The 27,120-nt window shown below is 42.9% G+C and overlaps 1 protein-coding gene across 1 annotated transcript in view; it reads left to right on the forward strand.

Annotated features, from left to right (window-relative positions):
• Positions 1-396: 396 nt before the first annotated feature.
• Positions 397-27,120, forward strand: part of Cdh11 (cadherin 11) — a 150,072-nt gene continuing 123,348 nt past the window's right edge. The window contains exon 1 of the mRNA XM_047529789.1: positions 397-678. The gene's annotated coding sequence lies outside the window, so the exon portion shown is untranslated. The remainder of the gene's footprint in view (positions 679-27,120) is intronic.

Raw genomic sequence — 27,120 nt, forward strand, 5'->3', positions numbered from 1 at the left:
ATGCGCTCCCTAATTCCTGATTGCCTCCCCCACTTGAGCGATGCCTTCCTCCAACCCACCACCCGGCGGGCCAGGCGAGGACCCAGCTTGACCAGTTGGAGCGGATTTGGGGGAAGGAGGAAAATGGGGGCTCCCAACCGCTCTCCAGCTTCCCTCCGTCGCCCTCCCTGATTGGCTGTGCGTCCCTGGAGCCCAACTTCAGTAGCTCCAGACTCTGTCTGAGCCCCAAGGGAGTCGGAGCGCTGCGACCCGGGGCGGGAGGGGTGACAGCGGATTCAGGGGTTGGCATCTCTCGGGCCTTTGGGGGAGGGGCGCGGACAGGGTCGGCCCCCGCAGCCTCTGCCAGGCCCAGTTCGCCGCGTCTCGCAGCCTCAGCTCCTCTCCGCCCCCCGCCCTTTCCATCCCTCCCAGCGGCGGCCTCCCTCCTCCTCCCCCCTACCAACACGCCCGCCCGCCACCTCCCCCCGTTTCTCATTCCTGCCACTAGCGCGCTCGGCGGCTCATTCCGCGGCCGCCGCCAGCTGAGGGGAGCGTCGCGGGCCGAGGAGCAGATGCCGCGGGGGCCGCTCGCAGCCGCCGCCGACTTGTGAATGGGACCGGACTGGGGCTGACACCGCCGCGCTCGCCCTGCACCAGAGATCCACAGCCGGAGGTCGCGTCCACCCGCAAGGGCCCCAGGTGAGGCGCTCCGCCAGTCCCTTCCTTTCGCCAGGACGGAGCTTCTTGGAGTGGGTGGGGGTAGGATTTCCTTAGAGACTGTCTTGGGAGGGGGCAGCTGGGGTCTGACCGGAGAAGGCTTCGCTGATGCAAAGCAGAAGGCGGAGGGGTGCGTGTAAAAGATTTGTTTAAAAATCAGAAAGGAGAAGGGAGCCCGCTGAGGGCGAGGGCAGCGCAGGGGGGTAGAGGAGCCAGATGTGCGCTCCACCACTCTTCCCCGCTCAGGCCTCCTTTGGGGTCTGTGCCCAGGCCATGGCACAAGGGCTTTGCAGCCGACTGGGGCAAGGGACTGCAGAGCTGAGTTCCAGACACGCCGACTGCCCCCGGTCTCCTCTCTGGGGAAAAGTCGCCCCCAGCGCAGTGCCTGCCCGCCCGCGCTGCGCCTGGTTTGGAAAGCTGCGATCTGACGACCGCTCTCTGAGAGGTTCCTCCGCGGTCTTCCCAGATCTCGGCTGAGCGATCCCCAGGGCATAGTCCCTCGGGTGGATACTGCCGGGAAAGCCCCGAAAAAGGGAAGGAGCCGGGCTTGGAGCGGCGATCCCCCGCACTTTAATAGCGTGGGTTTGGTCCGCTGACTGCGGCTCTGGGGCTGCCGACTGCGGCGCGCGCTCCAGCCCTCAAGCCCAAGTCTCTTCGGGAGCTCAGGCGGCGGTTCCTAAAGTCCTAACAGATCAGGGGTAGGTCTGTGAGCTGCTCGGACTAGGGCTGGGCTCGGGATTGGGCTGGGCGAAGCCTTCCAAGGTTAACGTTAACTTTGCGAACGAAAGCTTCCCCCAAGCCTGCGCCTCCTCTCGGAGCGCGCCAAGCCTCTCCTGCTCCCTGCACGCACGGCCTCTCTGCGCTTTGCCCCCAGAACGCGAGTCCGGCGGTAGGAAACTGAGAGAAGCCGGCAGGAAGAGAACGGTGGCGAGGAGAGCATCCCTTTCCCCTGTTCCCAACCCGGAGGACCATTAGGAGGGTCGCCTCACCCTGGGGAGCAGAGTCCCTAGAGAAAGTGGAATCTTAGAGGCCCGAGGGTCCTGCTTCCTTGTCTATTTCTTGACAAGGCCCTGCTTTCACCGGTGCTGCGCGCTCCTGGCTCTCCCGGGTGAAAGGTTTTCTAGATGCTAGAAGAAGCCCTGTTGCTTTTGCTGATAATGCAGCAGGAATTTCACGGGCCGTGGCATTGCTATGAAGAAGATGCATCTTTTAATTATTTAATAAGGCTATTCCCGCATGACGATGGGTCGTTCCCTAAGCGGTGGGAATGGGGGCGGGGAGCGGGGGGTCGTTCCTGGAACACTGCTGCATGGGGGATACATTTGCCTAAAGTCTTCCCTTCCGTTTCCTCCTAAAGAAATCTTGTTCAGATGGCCCTGAAATCTTTTCTCGTTTTCTTCTGATCGTTCCTATCGGTTAAAATGAGACAGTGAGTAAGTTTTCGGTTTAATCATAGGGAAGCAACGATAATTAATCTGGCGAGAGAGTAGATCAATTTCCTTATCACTTGGGCTTGCAGCAGACATCGATGGTTTTGCGGGGTGTCTGGATTTCCTGGGGATGGGGATGCAGATGTGTTCTCAGGAGCGAGGATCCGTTCGCATCGCCATCAGCATGTTTGCCGGGCTGGACTCTGTGCGCTAGAGCCTTGTAAGATGGGAGAGGAAAAGAGAAGGGAACCGATCTTCATTTCCTTAATCTTGGAATTATTTTTACAAATACGGAGGTGCAGACACCGACACCGAAACATAAAAGCCACTGCCTAATCCCAGCTGCAGGGAGCCTGGTCTTCTTTCAGTGGAACAAAGGAATAAAAGTTGCAAAACAAAGGACATAGTTGTGGCCAATACCAGAGGGACTCTGAAGCTACAGTCACGTTAAGTTCCTTAAACATAAGCTCTCATTCCAAGTTTTAAAGTTGGCCAGTAGGCCCTGGAATTTCATCCTCTGTGCAAAACTGAAATCCTGCCTAGTACAAAGGAATGCGAGTAGTTTCCAGTAGAGAACAAGCAAAGGCATGGAGGGGCCAGGAAACTTTGCTTGAGTAAGAATTAGCTTTATATCTTGCTTTTTTGAGGCATTACAAATTAGTGCATTAAAAATATCTTGCAGCCATACTTCACTGTTAATAATAATGATTATTGTCATTATTTTAGTTCTAATTTCAGAGTCTGCATATACGGATCTGTTTATAACATTGTTTGAGAAAAGAAACCACCCTTCCCACCCCTGTGGGAGAGGAATGAAGAAATGCATAGAAAGGCTTGAGATGGGATAATGTGGTGAGGCCTAGACATGTAGATTTATTCAAACTGGGTTTATGGCATACTAGAAAAATAGGCTTTTAAAATAGTTCTAATTGAAGCAGTGGACCATCTTGATAGCACTTCAGAACTTTCATTATGCTCAGCATTCTTATCAGAACACCAGACAGTAAAATTACTAGAAACCTAAATTCTATTTTCAATTAAGATACAATCTTTTGTTAATTTGAAAAAAAATTTAAAGTTACAGCTGTATCTTTTTATGGCCCAGAACTTATATTTCCCTTTTACTGTGGTGGCTCCAAATGTGTATTCTCCGTTGCTTATTTTTGGAAGAAAGGGGGCAGACTTGGAGAACCATGTCATGATTTGGGGGAATACGGATCAATTTCATGCTCTTTTAATGCACATGTCTTCATAATTCATGTTTTTTTTTTCTCACTTTGAATAGAATTACATGGCTGCTTTGTAAAGATTCTGGTTTGGGGACCCTCATATGGGAAATGCCATGACTTTGACCTCATGGTCTGATTTACAAGTTACACTCCCATGAGCTTAGTGTGTGAACCTTGCCTGTGAATGAATACCAGTGACTTCTGAAGCTCATAGTTCACATAAACTTGGATCTTCTCTATTTAAACCTATTTTTTAGAACCACCTAAAAAATTCTGCAAATCTGATTTTATTTTTCATTCTCAATACATTTGGTTAGGTAGCTGTTTGAGAAACATACTAATTTTGACTTTATTTTCAGTATTGATTTTTTTCACCTTGATTAGAGGCACACCTGATCATTTAATAACAAAAATAATAATGATGAAACAGTGCTTTAATAGAGCTGAAAGTGGGTAATAAACCTTTTTCTTGAACTGCCAAATTTTCAGAATGACAATGAATTCCCAAGTATTTTTCTCCCTAGAAAATTTAAGCACTGTGTATTTCACGAGGTAATGATTTAAGGGGTCAAAATGTGTTTTGGATAAAATTTCCCCTTATGAAATGAGTCGTTTTGTAAAAAGTTAACTAATTTGTGAAGAACTCCCATTCTTTAGTTACCCAGAATGTGAGTTGTCAGCCTTTCCAATTCAAAGTTAACGACTCTGAAATATTTAAAGATATTTGACCTAATATACATTTGTGGTTTAATTGGGAGAATAAAATCAACAGGTCTATTAAAAACAGAAACTAAAGCTGGAGAAAGTTGGACCCATCCTAATGAGGTAGTAGGAGTAGGAGTGAGCCGTTTCATCAGGATTACTGTGATAGCCATCCACAGCCTCCTCTGTGAACAGGAAGGACTAAAGAAAACACTCGAGAAGGATAATTAAACATCTTTCTGCTATAATTTTACCCTGACATCGAGAGCCTTGTGCATCTCTGGAAATGGACTCCTTCGCGGAAGATTGCACTTCTGGCCACTAGAGGGCAATGGCGTCCTTCTCCAACTTTCTGCATGGAGCCCATCTGCTTTTGAGGGCACCATGAAAAGCGGTTTTGTTACCACCAGCCTTGTCTGGACCTCTCCGGAGAGACCGAATTCAATCTAATTGTGGTTCAGACTCCTGCTCCAGCAGTTTGTCAGGATTAGCATCTTTCTAGTGGGTGGATCCCATTACCTTCAGCCTCTTCTCACCTTGGACTTTGCTAGAAAGTTGGGAAATCTTGTAACTTGAGATTGAGCAGAAGCCAGAGTGGGGGCTGGGCAGCAGGATAAACAAGGTTAGCACTCACCAAGCAGTGATCTGGGAGGATTTTCTGGATTTTTTTTCTGGCAGGAAGAGCATCATGTCTGATTCCAAGGGGAACAGAATGAATAAAGAAGAGAAATATTAGTGAGACTGCTGTGATATCATTGCCAACCCTTTCAAGAGGTTTTGAAGACATCTGCAAGACATTTCTAATTTGCAAAAAAAGAATAGCAGTTTGATCTTTGGTAAACACTTTTGGGTATGGAGTTTTAATATAAAAGCAAATATTTTACTATTACCTTTAAACCGTTCTTGATATTGCTGTACAAAATCTAACTTTAGCAGAGAGTAAAATTTAATTCAAGATTGGTCCTGGTGCACTGGAGTTTAATCATTTGATTTTTTTCCTCTCCTCAGTGATATGGAAATCATGGCTTATGATTAAATTGCATATTTCAGGCTGCACAAATTTATATTTGTTCCTGGTTGATAGTGTCATTATGAAAGTTGAGAAGAATGAAAGAAGAACTAATGTTACATTATAATTAAGAGGAAATCTCTATTAAAAATAAGTACAATTCCCTCTTAAGTGGTACTTATTTGATTTTTCTTTAAACTCAGCGCAGTTGCCTCCCTGGTGATCACAGGAGTTTTTGCAGCCCTGAGCTGTGTTGGATAGCCTGGACCCTTGATGAAGAAGGAATCAATGCAAATGGATTATGGGAGGGAGGATTAAGTCACTCAGTGGAAAGTAAGACAAAGTGTTTTGTAAACTGATGCTCACTTACCACTGGACAGTTTATTTAACTTAAAAAAAAAAAAACAGAAGTCAATTTTAAATTCTAAGTGCTTGTAAATAATGCACATTTGTTAGAACTGGAGGCAAAATTTCCTTGTTATTTTAATTGGTCATCAGGACTGGCAACTTATTGAGATAAAGCATTGTTCTCAAAGTTGTGTGGTCAAGATTTCTGCTCAGGCAGGGAATCGGGTCCATTGGGATATTAAGTGAGAAAGGAGTGTGAGAGAGAAGAGAAGGAAAAGGGGAAGAAAAAGTGTAAGAGAGACTGATGCTCTTTCTCATGACAGACCAAATACAAATCTCTGTGTCTCTTCCTTTCCTCTGCCTGTCAGAATCTTCATGGAGGGCATCTGGAATGCTGAATCTAGGAATTTGCCATAAAGTGCTTAGAGGTTGCAGTGAGCAGTGGCCAGAGTCTTACCTGGTGCCTTCTGTAACTGAGCGGTGTTCGTCAATCTTAAAATTTCCTGCCTGGTTGCTGCAGGTGAAGAAAAACCTTTACTTTTTCCATGAAACCCTTTCCCCCTTCTTATTTTCCAGAAATCCTCTGCACTGGAAAGATTGACAAGTGTTAAGGTTACCTTTCCTCATTGAACTCTTTTGGAGTAAATGGATTCAGGCCTGGCTGTGACGATCACCTAATGGGGCAACCAAGTGACAGGGGAGGCTCCTCCCTGGGCTTAGTTTAGGACACACAGAGATCTCTTCTAAGGCTGCATTAGGCTCCATCACTAAGAGCAAATAGTAAGAATTCAGAGTAGAGTGTTTACTATCAATGCTCTTATTCTTCATTATAAGAATAAGCTTTGAAGACAACAGGGACCAACAGTACTGGGTGCACTCAGATCCACTGTGGATCTTTGGGAATGTTTTACCCAGGAACACATTCTAGAATATTCAGTTTGTCCCTATCATCCTTGAGGTGTGGACCAGTTATTCAACTTGGAGGCAGCCCTGTCCAGGGCTGGGATGAGGGGTAACCAGTGAGGCAGAGTTGAACAGGAGGTTCAACTCCTATGTTTATTGAAAATTGGCACTTTTGCTCATCATAGACTTTTTTCCCACAATCTTTTTTTTTTAAATGCGGCTTTAAATATTATTTATCTTTCTTTATTACTGAGCTTTTTTCTCTTTTCCATTTCCTTTCAGTTTGCCCCCAAGCAGAGTACTTCACTTACTTTACCCTCTCTAGCAATTCAAACCCTCTCCATTCCAGTACCATGGCTTACAAAGCAAGGAAACAAGAATAAACTACATAACTAAAACTTCATCTGAAAAAAAAAAGACCTCCTAGTAACATATGCATCCTAGGATTGCTATAAAAGCAAAATCAACATTTAGTTCTATATCTTGTTCATGATGAATCCTGAATAAATGCCGAGGTCATTTGCTCTCTCAGAAACAGACCTGGGTTTAGTTTTATAGAGTAATGGTGACAGCTAATAGTTCCTCCTTGTAATGATTAGGCCTCAAACCCTGTATTGAACATTTGCTTTAGATCCGGGTCTCTCCCAATTAGAGATGAATTGTTGATCAGTGCCTGCCTTTTCTGAATGATTTCAAAATTTAAGTGATTCATCCCTCTTGCATTTCAAATACTCAAAAGGCAGTCGAGATTGTAGACGTTAGAGAGAATCACTGCTTTTGAAACATGCCTGCCTCCTTCTTGCTTTGCGTCCCCCCCTGCTCATTTGGTGTCTGGGCTGCTGTGGGAAGTTACCCTGAAGTCTTGTCTGGCTGGGAAAGCTGGCTGAGCACGCGGGGTGGAGATAGCCATCGCACGCCTGGTTTCGTGTAAGAGGGGCTCATTACTATTCCAGACTAGCTTAAAAGATAATTAGTCTCCTGATAAATCGTCTCAATTTCCAGACTGTTCCTGTTTGTTTTTCAGGTAAATGTAGTTTGGGATTTCAAGGGGTTTGAGCAGTGACAATTTTAACTCCTAAAGAGACAGCCGTTGAAGAAGGCCTAGCCCTAGACTGTCTTCTGCCGGCCTAGGCACAAGCACACTGATTTGGCATCTGCTAACAGCAGCCCTCACCCTCTCAGGGCCCTTAATGGGCTCCCTGCTGTTTGCACACCCAGTATCACAGCCAGGCTGGGCTTCCCAAGGCTTGGGGCCTTCCAGGTTGTCCTGCTGTTTCGCATCTGCAGTCCACTTGTGGCACCTGTCCCTGCCCCAGGCCCGTGTTTCCCCCCGCCTGGTTCTGGCACGGAAAAGGACGATCTGCCTCTACTCACCTGAGAAAGGGAAAGGGAAAGGGAGACAGCCAACTTTTTGAGATCCTACTGTGCATCAGGTCCTGCACCCAGTTCCTCTCTTATTCTCTCCAGCCTTTCCAGGGGAGAGTAGCGCTATCTGTTTTACAAAAGGGCAGTGACTCTCAGGGAAGCTCAAGAAGTTTGTGCAGGCTCACAAGGCTAAGGGGATGCTGGGTTTGAAGGTCTAGGTGCTCAGCTGCCTCCTACTATGTTTGATGAATGTCACGTGACCCAGCCTCCCTGGATCTAAGGGGCAGAGCAGCAGGACAGAAGCGAAGAGTCTACTACTCCATCCTGCGCCTCCACATGATCCCAAATCATATCCATAAAAGGAGCCTTGGAGACCTCCTGGTCTAACTCTCTTCCAAGCAGATTTTCTTTTTGGAAATAATCCTGCAGCACCTTAAATATGCTGATGACAGCCGCTAACTACCTCTCAGGGAACCTGTGGGGCGAAAGGTGATTCATTAACTCTGTTCATTAAAATCTTCTATTTAAGGAAAGAGGAGCTAAAAATGCCCCTCTTTTGTGACTTTTCCCCAGTAGTCTCCCATCACTGTTTCCTCCTTTTCCGGCAGCCCTATAGATATTTGAAACCGGTTTTGGATAATAGTGAAAATCCAGCATTTATTGAGCACTTACTTGGTTGTAGGCACCAGCTAGAAGGTGCCATCTGAGACTTACCGCCCACAGTGACCCTAGGATTGGGTAAGATGAGGGCCAGCATTTTATAAGGGTGGAAGCACACTTTCCTGACTCTCCACTGCACTTTAGGTAGTCCCCTGAGAGGCCACCTAGATCAAGGCCCCGTGCAGCAAGTGCTCCCATTTGCTGTCATCTCCAAGTAATGCCTCTGGTCCCAGTGACGTGGAACTCATTATTCTCTAACGCAAGCCATCAGTACAGTGGAAGCCTTCACCATTGGAAATGTTTCCTTGAGTGGTTGAGGCCAACTCCGTCTCCCCATAGTTTTTTTTTTTCTTTTTCCTTTTTTTTTTGTAAATATATTAAGGATTGAGCCCAGGGGCACTTAACCGCTGAGCAATATTCCCTGTACTTTTTCTTTTTTATTTTGAGACAGGAGTCTCAATAATTTGCTTAGGGCCTTGCTAAGTTGCTGAGGTCAGCTTTGAGTTTGCCATCCTCCTGCCTCAGCCTCCTGAGCTACTGGGATTACAGAAGTGCGCCATCATGTCCAGCAGGTTATGTTCTTTGATATAGCCTTTGATACCATGGAGAATACCCATAATTCTTCCTCCACGTTCAGTATTTGCCTTTAGGAGCTGCATAGGATATGTTGATAAATTGGGCCACAGTTTCATAGATGCCTTCTCCCAGTCTCAACATATCCAGATTCAAAGTCCCATTCATTTATTTTGCCACCCTTCCCCCTAGGGCAGGACTGAGAACAGAAATCTGGGCAGCTGAGATCTAGATTATCAACTCCCTTCTCTACACTTCTTTTATTGCAGCCCAAGGCTACATTACATTAGCTTTTATTGCCAGCCACATCACCCAGAGGACTTATGTGCCACAGTTTATTTGTTTATTTGTTTTTCCTTATGTGCTGCTGTTAAGTCACATTTCCCCACCTGTTCCAGTGCACAGAAGACATGATAAGGCACCTTCTGTGAGCACAGGCTCTGGAATCCAACTGCCCTGCTGCAAAGCACTGCCCTGCAACTTACCAGCTGGGCAAGTCCCTTCATTTGTTCCTCAGTATTCCCTGTCACACTGATAGGATAGCTCTGATGTTAAATTGATACATAACAATCCTTGAGACAATGCATGGAATGGAGTTTCTGTCATGCTCACTGTTGTTATGTTGCATGTTGTTAGATTCAGTTCATGGATCTACTACTTTGTTATCCAGAATAGCCAGCATCTCTCCTAACCTCATTTTTGGGGTTCGTTTTCTTAGTCACCAACCTTGTTTGGCAGAAGCAGAACAAAGCAACAGCAAAAATTACCCAGATGGAAGCAGAGATGGAGTCTCGTTAAACGGTACAAGACTCCCATTTGAGTGACTTAACACCCGGGAACACAACACTCTGGATATTACTCATCCCTTGCAGTGAATGCTTGTCATTCTGTTTACTTGTTCATTTATTTGGCTGCATGGCATCAGAATCACCTTCTTGGACTTGGGAAATAAACCTTTGATGAGATTCTTTATGGAAAGAAGACACTTCCTTCTACCTAGAGACTTAAAGGCCAGAAAGTCATTTAACTATTTTTCCTGGAAGCTAAATATCAGTTCAATCCCAATATACCTGTGTCAAATTTAGGATCAGTATCTTGGGTGTATATGCACACAGCCATTGACCATGGAGAACTCAGTCTTGTCACTGTCATGCTGATTGATTTCAAGGGACCACAGAGGTGGTTGGGTGAGCAGTAGCGGCCCGTGTCATGGGGGATGACTGCATTGCCTCCATCTACCTGGCTCCATGGCAGCATCAGGTCTGTGGTTCCAACTGTCCAGCCTCTTGATCTTCCTGGTGGTTTTCTGAGCCTTCTTTGCTTAACTTTGTGCAACAGTTCTGCTACCCAGACTCTGTTTCTATTGTTTTCAACTCAGAAACCCCAAAGCTTCATTTCTTCACATATTCTTGAAAGACTGTGGTGAGGAACATTATCTGCTGCAAAACTGGATGAGGTATCTGACTTTTGAGTTCCTCTCCAAGGTCAAATAGAATGCTGATTGCTAGATGGATGTGAGGGTGGAGCAGAAGTAGCCTTTGTTAAACACTGAATAGTTTAGCTTCTGGGGAGCAACGATTGGATTGGGCAGGCTGTTGGGACCTGGACAGAAGCCGAGTGATACAGGTCAGTGGAATATCCAGGGCTAGCTATGGTGGACAGCATAACAGGTAGTAGGTACATAAGTGGTGAAGAGTTCTTTGCAAGGGACACAGGATTGTATGAGAAAATGGTCCATGGATTTGAGCCTTGTAGCCAATGCAAAAAATCGCCAAAGATAAAATATATGGAACTCTTCAGACATTGATGGGCACATAAAAGTGACCTCCCATAAGAATTCACAAGTAGGCTGTGTGTTAGCTCAGTGGCAAAGTGCTCGCCTAGCACACACAGGACACAGGGTTTGATCCCCAGGGTGTGTGCGCACACACACGCACATGCACACTCACACAATATACCTAAGTCACATCTCAGCTTCTGGGGAGGACTGTCTACACCCTACTGGCAGTATGGAAGCTTCCATGTTGGCCCAAGTATTGGGTAAACAAATAAGAGTCATCAGCGCATACAACTGGACAAGTTTGGGCAGGAGAAATACACAAGTTAAAAACCTTCACTGGAACTGGTTCCATACCATCCCAGGACAACTTTCTTCACCCACCTTTGAAAGGAATCACCTTTCTAGGGAGTGATGTCTGCAGAGAAAGGGCAGGTCACAGAGCTTCTGAGTTTTGGTATCTGTCTGAAGGGCCCTAGGTAGTGGAAACTGTCCCAGCTGAGAGAGCTCCTTCCCCCAGTTGTCACTGAACTGCAGAGGACTCTTGGAGACACGCATTTCAATTGCTATGGAATCCTCCCTGTCTTGTCACCATGGACACAAATCCAGACCACCAAGCACAGGTGACTAGCCAGCACAGGGGAGCCTGGCTGTGCTGTTATGATAATACCAGCAGATGTCAATTTTCCATCATCCACTTCTTGAAACCACACCTTTAAAGAGTTTTCAAAGTACTTGTTTGACAATGGCAGCAGGACTATGTTTAAACTCCGAAGTCAAATTGAAAATTGAGGTTCATTTATGATCAATCCTAATTCAAAATGCCTGGTCATCAAATATCCCAGTAGTAAAGAGAGCTCTGTGTTGAGCCACCTCAGCCCACTCTATGCTTCATATAGAGACGCAGCTGTGGTATAAGATATAGTTTTCATTTCCTTATTATTTTTGGAAACCTGAACGGCACCATATAAATGAAGTGTCACTATTAGTATTATTATCTTGCAGCAAAAATTGCAATTTTGCACTTGAGCTGGACACACTTGCCTTCCAAGTAATACATTGGCGATTCCTGTGTTTTATTCATCACTGTTCCTTCTGCAAACATCTCAGAGAATCTTCAACTTCAGCAAATCTCGGTAGTGTGTCTGGGAGCAGTCGTCAGGAACCTAATGCAGCCTGAGAAGCCGAGTCTTTGAAGTAAGGAATAGATTGGATCATGAGGAATCATTCCAACTGCCTCCTCCCCGTCAACCCCATTCCCCTGCAAGCCAGAGAGGTAACCAATTTTCACTTACAGAAAGCCATGCCTTTTCTTATTGGGTACGTAACTTCTGTCCCATTTCTCCCGAATGGAGAAAGATCACCTGTCAGCAAGTTTGTGGCCAATTGCTGACAAATTTCTCCTAATAGGCTGCCCTGTGGTTCCCTCCCTCTGGGCAGAATAGCCAGTGCAGTGCTGGAGTTGTTGATAAATAGCTGTGTGGCCTTGAGAAAATAAATTAACCTCAGTTTCCTCATCTGTAGAGTGCCTTTTGGATCTTTTCCAACTCTAAAATAGCCTGGCTTTCAAATCTTTGTCCAGAAATCACTTGGCAGGGTGCTTTCTGACCCTTGCATCTTAGCATTCTAGAGAAGGAGCCATATCGGCAGGGACACCAGGATGTGAATGTGCAGATTTCATGTAACTGAGCAGAGTGGATATCTGCAGGTGACCGTGAGGCATAATCCTGAAATGCTTGATGGAGGGAGTGTTTGAATACCAAATTCAAGGTTTTCAACTTTATTTATGAGGTCCCAGGAAGCCTAATAAGGATACGGAAGCCTGGCATGGTGTAGCATGCCTGTAATCCCAGCCACTTGGGAAGCTGAGACAGGAGGACCACAAGTTCAAGGTCAACCTCAGCAACTTAGTGAGACCTTGTCTCAAAATAAAAAATCAAAAAAGGCTGGGGATATGGCTCAGTGGTTAAGAACCCTGGATTCAATCCCTGGCACCAAATAAATAAATAAGATTATGGAGAAGGGGGTACCATGTTCAGGTCTTTATTAAACCTTTCCTGAACCAGCAGTCAGAGAAACTGATAGAAAGAGGTAGAAACTCTTAAATAGGAAAAACCAGCAGGGAGGGTATTATGGTAGAGATGATGAAGCCAGGGCCAGGCTACTGGCATTATTATAATAGCTGATGTGTCCTGAGCACTTACTATTTAGACACACTGTGCTCAGCACTTTCCATGAATTATCTCAATCCATTTCCAGTACAACCTCAATTAAGTAGAAACTATAATTATCCCCATTTATAAAATGCGGAAACCAAGATTAAGAGTAGTTAGGCAACTTTTCCCTGTGTTCTGCTGCTACTAAGTAAACAGGCAGGGATCTGTTCTTCCCTGTTGTTACGGGGAGACGAACTTAACATGCTTGCAGGGATGGATTTGTGAAGTTTACTACTGATGCTCCATGGATATTTTTAAGGTGTTTACTGAGTGCTTGGGACCAGGTCTTGCATATATTATCTCTTTTCATCTTCCCAATCCCCAGCTGCACAGGATTTGAATTCAGAACCTGTGGCATCCCTGGTGCATCCAAGATTGATGGTTTCTTGGCTCTCTCCCCACCCAGGATGATTTAAAGATGATACTGAGTGTTATGTTTTCTGTGATGTGTTCATATCACTTAAATATTTAAAATATGTGTTAGGCGGAAAGAAGTTACATTTCTCTCCTCAAGTTTGGGTCCTGTCCAACCACAGCAGAGAGGAAGGGAGGATTACCACCAAGAGTATCACATTATAGATATTTTGCACTCAATTCACAGTGTTCATGGGAGTTGTTGAGAGTAAACACATGCAGTATTATTATTATTATTTTTGTCCATAAATGGGTGCTGTCCTGTGCACTCCGGATTAATCTCATGAGTTTCTATGATGTATTTCAAATATGGGAGAAGAGAGTCACATTCTAGCTGCTGTGTTGCATATTTATAAGGACCAAGTTTTCTCAGAGATAAAAGAATCATCTAGGCTGGATTTTAAGAGGCATAAAATGTGTCTCTCCAAGCTGGAACTTAAAAATAAATATAACTGCAAACACCAGCATGTTGAAGTTTTGTTCATGGAGACAAAGACCACCAGAGTGTCCTGTTTTGTGTTTCTTTGTCTACTGTAGTACTCTTGCTTTCCTGGTTGATTTTCATCAGTGCACCAAATGGTTCAATCCATTTGTCCATCCTTTCTCAAATCAGCTCACTGTGGAAAAGAAGGGATTCAGTTCTCTTCTTTGTATTCTTTCTTCTGTGGTATGAGGATTAGAATGGAGTTGTCTTCTCAAAGACAGGATGCCGAAGAACAGTTCAGCTCTGCTTAAAACAATCCAAGATTTCTTTTTAAGTTTGCCCTGTTTGATGCAGAGAATATGTGTATTTTCTTACTCCAGTTCATCTCCCGGGGTTTAATTTTTTATTTGGATAATGGAAACCAAATGGATGGGAAGTTCTTGGAAACTCCAGTCCTGGCAAAAACCTAAAAAAAAAAAAAAAAAAAAAAAAAAAACTGTCCCCCCAGCTCACTGAAATGAACAGTTGCTAAAGCAAAGCAAGTTAGGAAAGCTTTGTGGGCAAGAACATGAATTGATTATATTCATGGAAATATCATCCCGCTTCAGGAATTACCTGTCTTTGCTTGATTTGATGATATTGTTTTTACATTTGCATGGAAAATTATTTGATGAACTATTTTTTTTTTTTTTCCTGAAGATGATTTCCTTCTGAGAAAGTGACTTTGATTGTATCAGCCTGGCCCATGAAGCAGGAGCGTGCTTCCTCATGCAGGGCTGACTCGGATGCCAAGTGGAGCAATTCTGGAAAGAGTAGCTTCACATGCATTATTGCAACTCCTTTCAAGGCTCAGTTGGGCTTACTGTAAGGGGACATTGAGAATGGCATTCACATTCTCTCAAATGTGAGGAAAAGTGCTAATCCAACTCTAATTTTTATATCAAATTGAACAAGAAATGAGTTTGTCAGAAATAATCATGCCTCCTACAGAGGTGCCAGGTTGAACAGTTAGGGAGATGTGACTCCTGACCCATGAGATGCCCCGGTGTTGTGTGCAGATGGAGGTTATCCAGCCTGCTGGCCCTAGGCATACGCCAGGGCATGTTAGGGACCCAGGCATACCCAGGGAAACTCTTAGGGACCATGGCTCCTCCCAGATGGGAACATTCCCCAGTCTTCCTCAGCATTTAGTTCAGCCTCTGCTCACTTCCCAGTGCCCTTACAATAATAATAGTAACAGCAACAACAACAATAATAATAATAATAAAAATAAATAATAATAATAACTAAGCAGGAGCAACAACAACAACAAAAAAACCCATGAACCTTTGAAGACATTTCAATCTTTACGAAATTTATGCTTTCCCTTAAGTGAACATATTATAACTTGATGCTGATGCTGCAAAGGTAGTCCCAGAATCCCGAGTAGTTTCGGGGAGAACCAGGAAGGTCTCAGACACTTATTATATTGAACATTCAGGAACAAATCTGAAAGGTATTAGCTACCTGCAAGGCCAGAGTTCTTTTGGCTTCATATCCAGAGCATCAATAGTGACACAACAGAGTTTACCAAGTCAGCTTGCAGTCCTCCTTAGCTTTTGGGATCTTGCTTATGAGCTAATGAGGCACAGAGCAATTCAAAACCTATATCCTGTCTCTACAACAACACTAATAAAAATGTGTACCATTCCCTGAGGATCTTGGGGTGTGCTTTATGTTCCTTGTCTTGTTTAACTCCCCTGACAGCAGTAACATTCTGATCTGAGTACAGAGAAATGACTGAAGGCTTAAGTGCGAAAGGGGTTTATACGAAAGGGGAACGGATTTGACTCTCACCAATCTTGATGTGCATGGCTGTGCCTATAGTGCAAGCTTCAGTTTTTGCCTCAGTTTTCTCATCTGTACCATTGGGATGACAATGGCACCCAAGGGGGAAAAAAACCAAACCAAGTATATGGAGAGTACTTCCTAAGGCGGTAACCAGACCTCGTAAGTTAGAAGTTAGTATTTATATGTTAGCATTTCTGTTCTATAGAGAAGAAGTGGAGGTGGTATGATGAATGCAGATTTCTCACTCTAAAGTATGTGGCTACTGAGTGAAAATGTAGAAGTTTGTACCCAAGTTCAGTGACCCCAACCTGTTTGTTCCTTTCCAAGCCCTTCATTAGGGTTTGCTGCACTATTGCTTCTTCCACACCAAACTCCTACCTGGATTTTAGAATGAGGACTTTCCCATTACTAACGAAACTTTCATGTTTTATTTTTCAAAGAAATTGACAAATAATGCTTTCCCAGCATGGATCATATTTGCATAACTCTGAGAATATTAAGAACTCAATTTTCTCCACCACATTCTTTGTTTTTGAGCTTTTCTATGTTTGTAATTGAAATTTCAGGATAAGTTGTTAAGCCAGTGCTGTCCAACAGAAATATGTAATGGAAGGCACACATAGGAATCATATATGTCATTTAAAACTTACATAATTTAAAATTTCTAGCAGTCATACTTGAAAAGCAAAGAACAAATAAGTGACATTAATTTTAATGATGCACTTTATTTAAGCCAATATAGTAAAACATTAAAGCATAAGACAGTATAATAATATAAATTGTTAATGTAAAATATTTTAATATGATAGTGTACATTACATTTGCACACTACATCTTTAAAACATGGAGTATATTTTACACGTAAAATGTGTCTCAGTGGGGTCTAGACACGTGGTGTTTACTAGCCCCATGGATATAGTGAATACTGTATATATAGGGTAGGTCTCAGCTTTCCAAGAGGTAATTTACACAGCACATTTTTTAAAAATTACTATTGGCAAGGGAGATACTGTGTTAAAAACATCGTAATATTATCTCATTTCATAGTCAAAACAACCCTGTAATTTTACCCATATTTTCAGGCAGGGAAACGTAAATCTCAAAAATACAAGTCCTGGATTATGTGTATGCTATCATTATGCAAGCTTACAAGATGCAAAACTTGAGTTTAGATTTTACATCTTTTGTCTGCCTGTCCAGACATCCTTCCACAATGAGGTAATCACCCGGACAATGATGAAGCAACAGCAAAAGCATTAACACAACCATTCTGTAACACCTGGCATTAGCAAACATATACCTTTTTCTCCTACATTGTCTCATATACTGCTGTGTTTTTTCGCATTTGATAGAAAACCCTTTAAATTATGTGTTTATACACTAAACAAGCCCCTGGCAGGTTGCAAGATTCCAAACTATCTAAGAAGATGTAATAATTCAATAAGTTAAACTGCTTCCAATGCCAAGTTCATCCAGGAAGTCAGAGTCATATGAAGGTTAGAGAGAGATCCAATGGGACCCATGGAATAGGAACACCAGGGAAGTGTGCTGTGGTGCTTGGGCCGTGTGGGTAGGTACCACCTATTTGCTTAGGAATCTGCAGCTAAGGCATGTTTTCATAGAGACACCTCATATCTGTTCCATGTCCTGGTGGTGATGAGGCAGCTTGATTGTGGCTAGAGATTCTATCTTCAGATGACTCAGTCATGGAAGGCAAGTTAGTGGCAACTAACTTGAGGGACTTGAGCCGAATTAAGCTGGAATCTCAGGTTCTCATCCATGTGGCCTCTTCTTTTTTTGGCTAAGTTTGACTATGACATGGTGGTTGGCTTCCAAGAGGAAACATCTCAAGAGCTCATGTTCCGAAAGGACAAGTTCCTAATGTGCAGTTATGGCTTGGTTGCATCTTGCTTGTCTGTACACTTGCCCTTGCCCAAAAGGCATTCATATGGCCAAGCCCAGAGATACTTCAAGCGCATGCACAGAAGAAGGCATGATTGACTGAGGTCCTCTTAAGGAGCAATCTCCCCCACAGACTTGCCAAGAAAGAGGTATGTGAATCTGCAGGAGGTGGATGTATACAGGGGCTACAAGAAACATGATCTCTCTTAGTAATATTCTCACATGCTCTGTTCTTCCTGATATACTGGGATGAGTTGGGAATAGGATTTTGAGTCTATAGCTACACAGAAATCTAACTAGTATGGGGGTGAATTTTCAAGATGGATAAAGAAATGCCTTTTAGAGTTGCTTTTATTCATACTTAATAATGTCTTTAGTTTTCAGAGTCAGAAATTTCCTTTAAGGTCATATTAGCTGTGAGCTTTAGGCATCTTTTGGTGGTGAGAACCTGTGATCATTGGTCAGAACAAAGAGAGGGTCTGGTGCTTTTAATTTCATTATGCAACTGGAGAATAATTTTATTGTTGGGAATACATGGCTACATGATATGAATGTAAAATATCATCATAACTGTGAGTACGAGTGTCCCTGAATCAAAACAAGTCATCAGACTAAAAGTGTTTTATTTATCTGTCCATCTATCCATCCACCCATCCATTCATTCACTTGACCAAAGTCACAGATACTGATAATCAGCTGGACTGGGAATATATGTGTGGACAATGTAGATATCATTTTACTTTTATGGATCTTAGGTTTTGAGGAAGCAAACATTAAAAAAATGTGAACAGAATAACTTTCAGCAGTGGAGCTGGGGATATAGCTCAGCGGTAGAGCGCTTGCCTAGCATGTGTGAGGCACTGGGTTCGATTCTCAGCACCACATATAAATAAATAAAATAAAGGCCCATTGGCAACTAAAAAAATAAAAAAGAATAACTTTCAATAGTGATAAATGTGACAAGGAAAAAACATGACAATGGGTGTGTTAGAAGGGACACTGATGTTTGAGGATAAGCAGCATCTCTGCTCATCTCAGCTGAGTGCTGCTCATGACATTGAGGAAGATGGCGGTGATGATTCTACAGTTTTGGGGCCTGGAAGGCGATGAGTGGGGAAGGGAGAATAAAGGGAAGAAGGAGAAATATTTTTTAAAAAAAGTGAGAGGAAGGGATACAGGGAGGGAGGAAACAAGGAAGGGAAGATAAGTCAGTAGTGTCATGGCTGACAGTTTTCAGGACTGATGTCATGGAATCCCAACCACTTGAGAATTGGGTCTCTGAATGTTGCCAGAGAACCCCAGAGGGGAACAGGAATTGACCAACATCACAGAGTTCTTCCCAGAGAGAATCTGGACCTCCTGTTCACCATCACCTGCCTGTGCATGCTTGGGTCTCCTCATGGATGCTCAGGGCCTTTCTGGCATCTTAGCTGGATGTGTTAGGAGAGGGATGTGCATCTCTTGGGATTCTGAGAGGCCAATGAATTTGGAAAATATGTTGGTGTAAGTAAATGGTTGGAATGGAGAAAAGTATTAGAACATCATTCCTCTGAGTAATGAATAACAGCTTTGAGGTGATACCTGAAAGCATATAACCCACATATATTGAGGGATTGCTTGGAGGAAGAAACTTATCAGATTTTTACCTCTGACAATATTAAAAAAAAAAAAAAGCAACTGAATGTGCATCTCAGAATGAGAAATTTAGATTAAATCTGAACTACTCCCTTGATAAGAGGTGTTAGCTGTAAGTGGAAGGGCACAAAATTGTTTTCTCAGAGGGCATTAAACATAGCAATTGTTCATCCATCTTGGGTATCACTGATAAATGCCATTCTGGTAGGGGATGCCTCTGGCTGCTCTCTCCCTCCAACTTCCTCAAATTCACTATTACTTTTCTTTCTCAGGAAAAAAAAAATCTTTTCTCAGTGCATACGTCAGCTTTGTTTTACTACAACAAAATACCTGATAGGTGACTTAGGCAATAAAGAGAGATTTATTTTGGCTCCTGGTTCTAAATGTTTAAGTCAAAGACTGGACAGTTCTATCATTCAGGATCCTGGCAAGGGTAGCTCATCATGGAGCAAGTACGTCTTCAGCCAGGAAGCAGAGTCAACAGGGGATGGACTGGATCCCAAAGTTCCTTTTGAGGGCACATCCCCAGTGACCTTAGGACCTCCCACTGGGTACTTACCTCTTCAGGTCCATTGCACCTTCCAATACCACCACCTGAGGGACCAAGATTTTAGATAGGACTTTTTGGGGGGACACTCATTCAATGTGGCACTTGAGTTTTCTTTTTTGGCCACTCATCTGCACCTGTCCCCTTAAATATTAGAGCTTTTTGTGCTTTCTTCCTTTGTATTTTATTTGAGCTATCTTCTCTTCTTTTCTCCCGCTCGTAACCAGGGATGATTCACAAATTTCACGGCACTGTCAACCATCCTAATACTAGCTAATTAATGCTCAGGACACATCACGAATTTTACTGCTTCCCTGTATTCCCCCTCTCAGTGATGTCCACCTCATTCACCCAGTTATCCACACGGAGGCAAGCGAGAAAACATGAACCTTGGGGATCCATCTTTGAGACCTCGTGTCAAGTCCTTTACCAGTGACCATTTTTTTTATTTCTGATATTTCTCTCACCGGATGTCAATTTTTCTAATTCTAGCACCTTGTCGAAGTTTCATTCCTTATTATTTCTTCTGAGAACCGTCCTTATTCTTCTGACTGCTCTGCTTGAATAGACCTTCAGCTCTGTCCTTCTCTCTCATCCTGTCACTGGTGTGGGCACTTTATGGGGGCAGTGGCTTGAAAGATCTTACCACTCCTGGCTTCTGTGTTTACCTAAGGAAGTTTGTTGTCATGAGTTTGTCACAGTGACTGGTTTCATACACATCATGGGAGTTTAAGAAAAGTGGACACAGTTTTGGCCCTTTAACTGAGCAGTAAAGGAGCAATCCAGCTTCTGACAAGACAGGATACAGTACTTAAGAGCCCTTGTAAACTCTCTGTATCCCCCATCACAGGTATCTGCTGACCTCTGCTTCTTGTCAGGTTTTGGCACATACCTTATTGCTCCTGAGAGATTTACTCCAGGAGACAAAAACAATAACTTAATGCCCACCATGGTAGTCTCAGAATGTATCTCCTACGTCTCTGTCTAAGACAGAGAACTGGCACCATGTCTGAGGACTTTGGCTATGTTCTGTGAATATTCTGAAGGACCTAGCATGGGTCGTGGGTTCATCCATTGTGTTGAAAGTCAGGTGGGGGCAGATAATAAAGAGCTCATTAACCACAGAGATACTCAGAATTGCTGTTGGATGAATAGAGAGATGAATAAATGAATTAATGAGCCTCTGGATTCCCTATATTTCCTTAGATTATTTATGCTTCCTTGCATTTCTTACTCTCCTTGGGAAAGGAGATTCATGGAACCTTCCAATATAGAATTCATCATAGTACAGCACTCTGTGCTGTAGCTATGAATATCATGAGGCTTAATTTGCATGCCAGTTCACAATTAGTGGTGCCTAGTTTCATGAAAGTGTGAATGAATGTACAAATGAGCAGATAAGAATATTGATGATTTTAAGACATTTTCGTAATTCCATGTTCTTTGCCCAACATATCTAATATTAATTTGTCAAAGATCTGAAAATAACCTTTAAGGTCTTTTCTTTACACACGAAGGAACTGATATTTAGATAATTTTTAAATATTATCCCTGAAGTCACATGGCACAGTAGCAGCAGAGCCAAGAATAGAACTTTTTAACGGTTTTAATTCCTGGTTAGGCACACTCTTCATTATGCAACTTCTTATCTCTGTTCATACGCATTAGATAGGCACCTACTGTATTTCCAGACACAGTAGGAGATGCTTCAGGGGATATTAGAACTGAAAAGATAGACTTCCAGTTCTTCAGAAGCTCATAGATAACTGAGGGGAATTTGATAAATTCCCAATGGCACAAGTATTACATACCCAGAGAAGGAATGTCGTTCAGGCCATCTGCCTCCACATTTTCTTCCTGTTGGAGAGTATTTGAACATATGATGTGGTTGGACTATCAGAGTTATTTCACAGAAGTATCTGATGGTATCAGCTGTAGCTACTGGGCTTTCATCTCCAAGTATAACAGGAAGAAGAATATGTTAACAGCTGGGATAGTTTATTTGTTACTCAACACTTCATTACTTATGTTCTTGAAGATACCATATTGACCAGGTTGTTTCTTTCAGTTGTTACCTTATCCAGTCTCATGACCTTTTGTTTCACAGTTAATCTCTTGTGAAAATGTCTTTTCTCCATGGAGTTGGACAATTGAACTTAATTTTCTGCAGGAAGGCAAAACAATAAGGGTTGTCATCCATTTGACCCTAGTAATCCAGGTAATCTGTGTTAGAGCATGTACTCTAACAAAATACCTAAGGCAGGCTACTTTATAATGAAAATAGGTTTATTTTGGCTTATAAGGTACAATGGTTCAAGTAGCATGACACAGGCTCTACTGAGGGCCTGCTCTATGGTTGTATCACATCAAGGTGGGTGTGATCTCTCTTCCTCTCCTTACAAAGTCAGGATTCAATCATGGAGTGCCACCCTAAAGACCCAGTATAACCTGATCACGTCCCAGATGCCCCATCTCTAGTGCCATGATCCAATTAAACTTTCTACCCTCCTACTATCATCAACACATGACTTTGAGGATTAAACTTCCCCAAGAGTTTTAGGTGACAAACCTTATTCCCGCCATAGCACAGTCCCAGGCTGGGTTCCTGGAGCTCACACACTCTTGTGATGGCTTCTGGTTAGGTGAGATTTTCATTCTAGCAGACCTTTGTTGTCTGGGATGAATCACACAGGGAACCAGTTTTCAGGCTTCTATTCTGAATTTTCCTTTTTAAAATTTATGTCTTAATTTTCCTATCCCAAATTCCCTGGTGATGACTGGGAGGAGGGAGTGTCAGAGGGTTCCTACGTGGTGGAGCTGATTGCATGGAGGTGTTTCCTTAGTAAAAATTCACTGAAGTGTGCTTCTCTGTATGTACAATATACTTAATTTTTTTAGAAAAATAGAAAATACTAAAACTAATAATAATCAGATCCCCAGAGAGTCATGGCAATTTGGCCTACAGAAGATATTGAGCAAGACTTAGAGGTATTTGTTTTGGCACTATTGGCTTCTATACGTAGAGGTCAGGGAAGCTGCTAAGCATAAAATACATAGGATACCCCTACACCAAGAATAATCTAGCCCAAGGAGTCAGTAGTGTTGAGGTTGAGAAATCCTGCCCCAGAGAGCGAGGATCAATCTAAAAGATTCATTTCCTAGGGATCAGGGCAGCTACTATTTATAAGACTTATGAGGCAGACTGTATATTCATGCAACATTTGAGGAAACCGAGACTAATAGAAGCAAATTTGTCCAAAGTCACACAGGTGAGCATCCAGGTTACCATGAAGTTTAAATCCTTACTATTTAAAACAAATACGTTATCTGGCCTATTATCACTTCTGCGGCACAAAATAATATTTTTGAAAACTTACAAATAAGTTGTTCCAATATCTGGAAGGTAATAACCAGAAGAGGCTTTACAAATATATCATCCACATGGTTTTCTGCAATAATGCCTTTATTGAAAAGTAATAATAGACTATCCCGAATTACTTTTGCCAAGAACTTGTCAAAAAAATTGCACACTAGAAGCATAGCATTCTAGTTATTGAACCGGTTGAAATTTGACCTTTGGATCCAGGTAAGAAAACAGCTGTCATTCAGAGGAGTTAAAATGTGATCCTGGCTGCTGTCAGGAGATTGGATAGCCTTTATATTTCCTTGGGCTGAACATTTTCTGAAGTTTCCATTTGCAAATATTGATGTATATCTACTATATTAGTCAGAGTTCTACTGGGGAAGCAGAATCAGGAGGAGATAGATGTATATAATATTCAAAGATATTTATTGCAAGGAATTGGCGCAAGTGATAATAGTGTTTCTTAGTCCATTTGGGATGCTATAACAAAATACCTTAGACTGGATAATTTATAAACAGAAAAAAATGGTTGAGGCTTGGAAGTCCAAGATCAAGCCACCAGCAGATCCACTGTCCATAGAAGGCTCAGTCCTCAAATATGGTGCCTTCCTACTACATCCTCAGATAGTGGAGCCAAGTGAATGTGCCCCATACTTCCTGGCATTAAAGATGTCAATGCTTCGGAGTTTCTGGTAATATTGACCTGAGAGACGCTGGAACAATGTGTGGCAATATAGATACATACGTGTATAAGTAAGTGTGTAGAGGTATACAAACACATGCATGCACATAGTAGTTGTTCAAGCAAGCATTTGTTCATCCAATAAAACATCTACTCTGTGACAGACCTGGTGCTAGGTACTAAGCATGCAGAGGTAAAATGATCGTAATCTCTGCCCACAAAAGGCCAATAGCCTGAGGGATGGTATGATTCACCTGGTAATTTCAGTATGCTCTGGTGCATTCTATAATGTACACAATTTGGAGCCATAAAAAGGCTTTGTTGCATGTCTAATTACTGAAAGCACAATTAATTGATTAGAAGTCTTATCTTTTGAATGTATGTTCCTTGCATAGACTTTAGGACCCAGTCTGCCTTAATAAGAGGTTTCAGCTTGTTAGGAAAGCTAAATCTCTGCAGGCCTCCAGGAGAAAGAGCATTGTATTCTTTCTGGTTGGCCACAGGAGAGTTCAAGCAACAAGTCCTGTGGACTTTCCTATTTGTTTATGTTTTTTTCTGCTTTTAAGAGCAATTGAAGTACCTTCCATGAATACCAGCCATGGATGACTATTTCAACAAATGGAAGTCTTAAAGAAGTTAGGATGAGGGGAAATAAAATAAAAGTGAGGCTGTAAGCAGAGCAGAGAGTAACACAGAAGGTATTGTTTCCTAGTAGCCAAAGCAATCCAAGAGACACAGCAAATCATTAAACTACCATAAACTCATACGTTAGTGTCCAAGTGAACACTTGATCTCCTAACAATTGATGCCAGTAGAATTTCTCCCCAAAACCTTACACAGTAATTGGTATCTTTTGAGATAACCCAGGAATAAACAGAACATGATCGCTCACAGGCACACGCACAGGACATATGTTCACATGTAGAAACAGCCGTAGGTACAGAGGCATCTCTAGGGTTTCCTACTTCTGGCAGGGACCCGGACATCGCCGACCAGGTTAGTCACCACGATCTTGGTGACTCCTCTGTGGGATTTCGAGGATCCTGCTGCACCCCCAGGCTTCCCCGGCATCCTCTCCGTGTTCCTTTGACACTGCTCCACAGTCTCTTCCCAGAGGACACGAGGTCTCACTGACTACAAGTGGAGGAATAGAGATGGGTGGACCAGAGCTGCTGACCCTTTCAGAACCGCCCAGTTACTCAGAGTCTGTTGGACTCAGAGCCACTGAAGCCTGGGCACCCCGGTCGCCTGTCTCCTCTCATCATCCCAGGCAAGTCGTTTCCCTTTGTGACCTCGGTGTGTGCCCGCCCAGGACTGGGTCCCTATGCTCCTCAGAGTCTTTGGGTTTCAGAAATGGTGAACGAGTACAGCATCCAGGTGGGATTTGGGCCTTTGGAACCTTTCCCTGAACTCCTGAGAAATGGGGAAATTGGTTGTTTTTGTAATTACTGGAAGTTTAATGAACTTTTGAAATTCTACGTCACATGGCAATATAAATTTCCTGTAAGGAAAAGTGAAGACACTTTTCTCCTGGGAAGTCTCTCAAAATGAGGTGAACTCTGAGTGTCCCAGTATGTAGTCGCGGGTAATGAATCTGTGCAGCAACGGGGCCAGGAACTTGAGATTTGAGCTGAGTTACAAGAGAGCTCCGGAGACCCCACCCTGGGCTAAGTGAATGGGTTCCTGGCACTTGGTCCAGTTTGGGTCATTTGTGCCCAAGTTCCTCAGCTCTTTGGTGTCCCAGATACCCCATTAATAAGCAGACGATAGTAGTAATGGAAGCTCCACCTTTGTTAAACTTGATGTGGAAATAGCTATATAAACACTGTATCATACTTAAGTATGGCTTGGATAGTGCCCATGATAGCCCAAGAGAGAGGCTCCTATCAGTTGGGCCTAATACACTATTTCTCTGGGTTCTGTGGCTATACTGGCCATCATTGAGGAAGAAATGTGGCCTGTGAGTCTGGAATTTTGAATTTTCACCTACATTTTGCCATTTTTTAGTTAACCCTTTGGCAAATAAATTTCCCTCTTGGGGCATCTGTTTATATATTTTTAAAAAGTGGAGCTAAACATTCGGCCTTTATTTTTTTGGAATAGGCTTATTTCACTTAGCATGATATTCTCCAATTCCATCCTTTTATTTGCAAATGTCATAATTTTATTCTTCTTTGTGGATGAATGATATTCCGTTGTGTATATATACCACAGTTTTTTTTTTAATCCATTCTTCTGTTGAAGGGTGTCTAGCTATTGTGAACTGAGTTGCTATCAACATTGATGTGGCTGTGTTACTGCAGTATGCTGATTTTAAGTCCTTTGGGAATAAACTGAGGGGTGGGGGTGTGGGTGTGGGGAGTGAGAGAAGAATGGGGGAACTTCAGATTATGTAGAAGGAAATGAGAGGGAGGGGTATATGAAAAATGGTGGCATGAGACAGACATCATTACCTTATGCACATGTATGATTACACAAATGGTATGACTATACATCATGTACAACCATAAAAACAAAATGATGTACCCCATTTGTGTACAATGAATCAAAATGCAGTTTGTTAGAAAATGAAAATTAAATAAATAATTTTTTTAAAAGTGGAGCTAAACTTAGAGACCTCTAGGAATCCCAGTTAGCAGGTACTCTAGTCTACCAATCATAGTGTCATGGGATGGAATCAAGCAACCAACCAGCACAGTCCTGCCATTTTTGAGCATTACATTCTGTGGGAAGAGGCATGGAATTGTCTGACAGCACAGCCTCGTTTGATGTATTTGATGTAAAGGAAATGAGCAGAGTCATATGATTAAATGGGAGGCAAAATGGGTCCTCAAGCTAAGGAAACCCAGGAAGACTTCTTGGAGGAGGTGATGGGACCTGAGTTTTCTCTTTATCCTTGCAAACTGAACAGCTCAAATGCCATCTGAGAGAATGGCTTTGTCCTCTGAAAATAAATCTCAGCAGGAGCAGAAGCAGACAGAATTGATTGAGAGAGAGGTCCCTTGCCCTAAATTCTTTGCAGAATATATCAAGGTGTGAATAAAGGGAAATAAATTGAGAAGAATCTCTGAAACTTGAGCAGGAAATATTTCTATCCTTGGAACACAGGTGGGGCCTGATAGATAACCTTCAGGAGGCATTAATCAATTAAGTGAACATTTATTGATCACCTATGATGTACCCGACTACATGCCTATGTCTGTAAGCTTTCATTCCTGACTGGAAGGGAATCGAAATGGGCAATTTCCGAAGGTAGTGTTTTTAATAATCCAGAATCTTCCTTCAGAAAGACTTTGTCTGGAAGGAGCATAGACATGTAGAAATAAGTATCTTTCTTCCATCATAATAATGGTGATTAAAAGGAGCACCAGGGATATTGGTATGCTGAAAGGTATGTTCAAAAGAATATGTAGA

This window comes from Sciurus carolinensis, chromosome 16 (assembly GCF_902686445.1).
Source record: "Sciurus carolinensis chromosome 16, mSciCar1.2, whole genome shotgun sequence".
Taxonomy (NCBI): domain Eukaryota; kingdom Metazoa; phylum Chordata; class Mammalia; order Rodentia; family Sciuridae; genus Sciurus; species Sciurus carolinensis.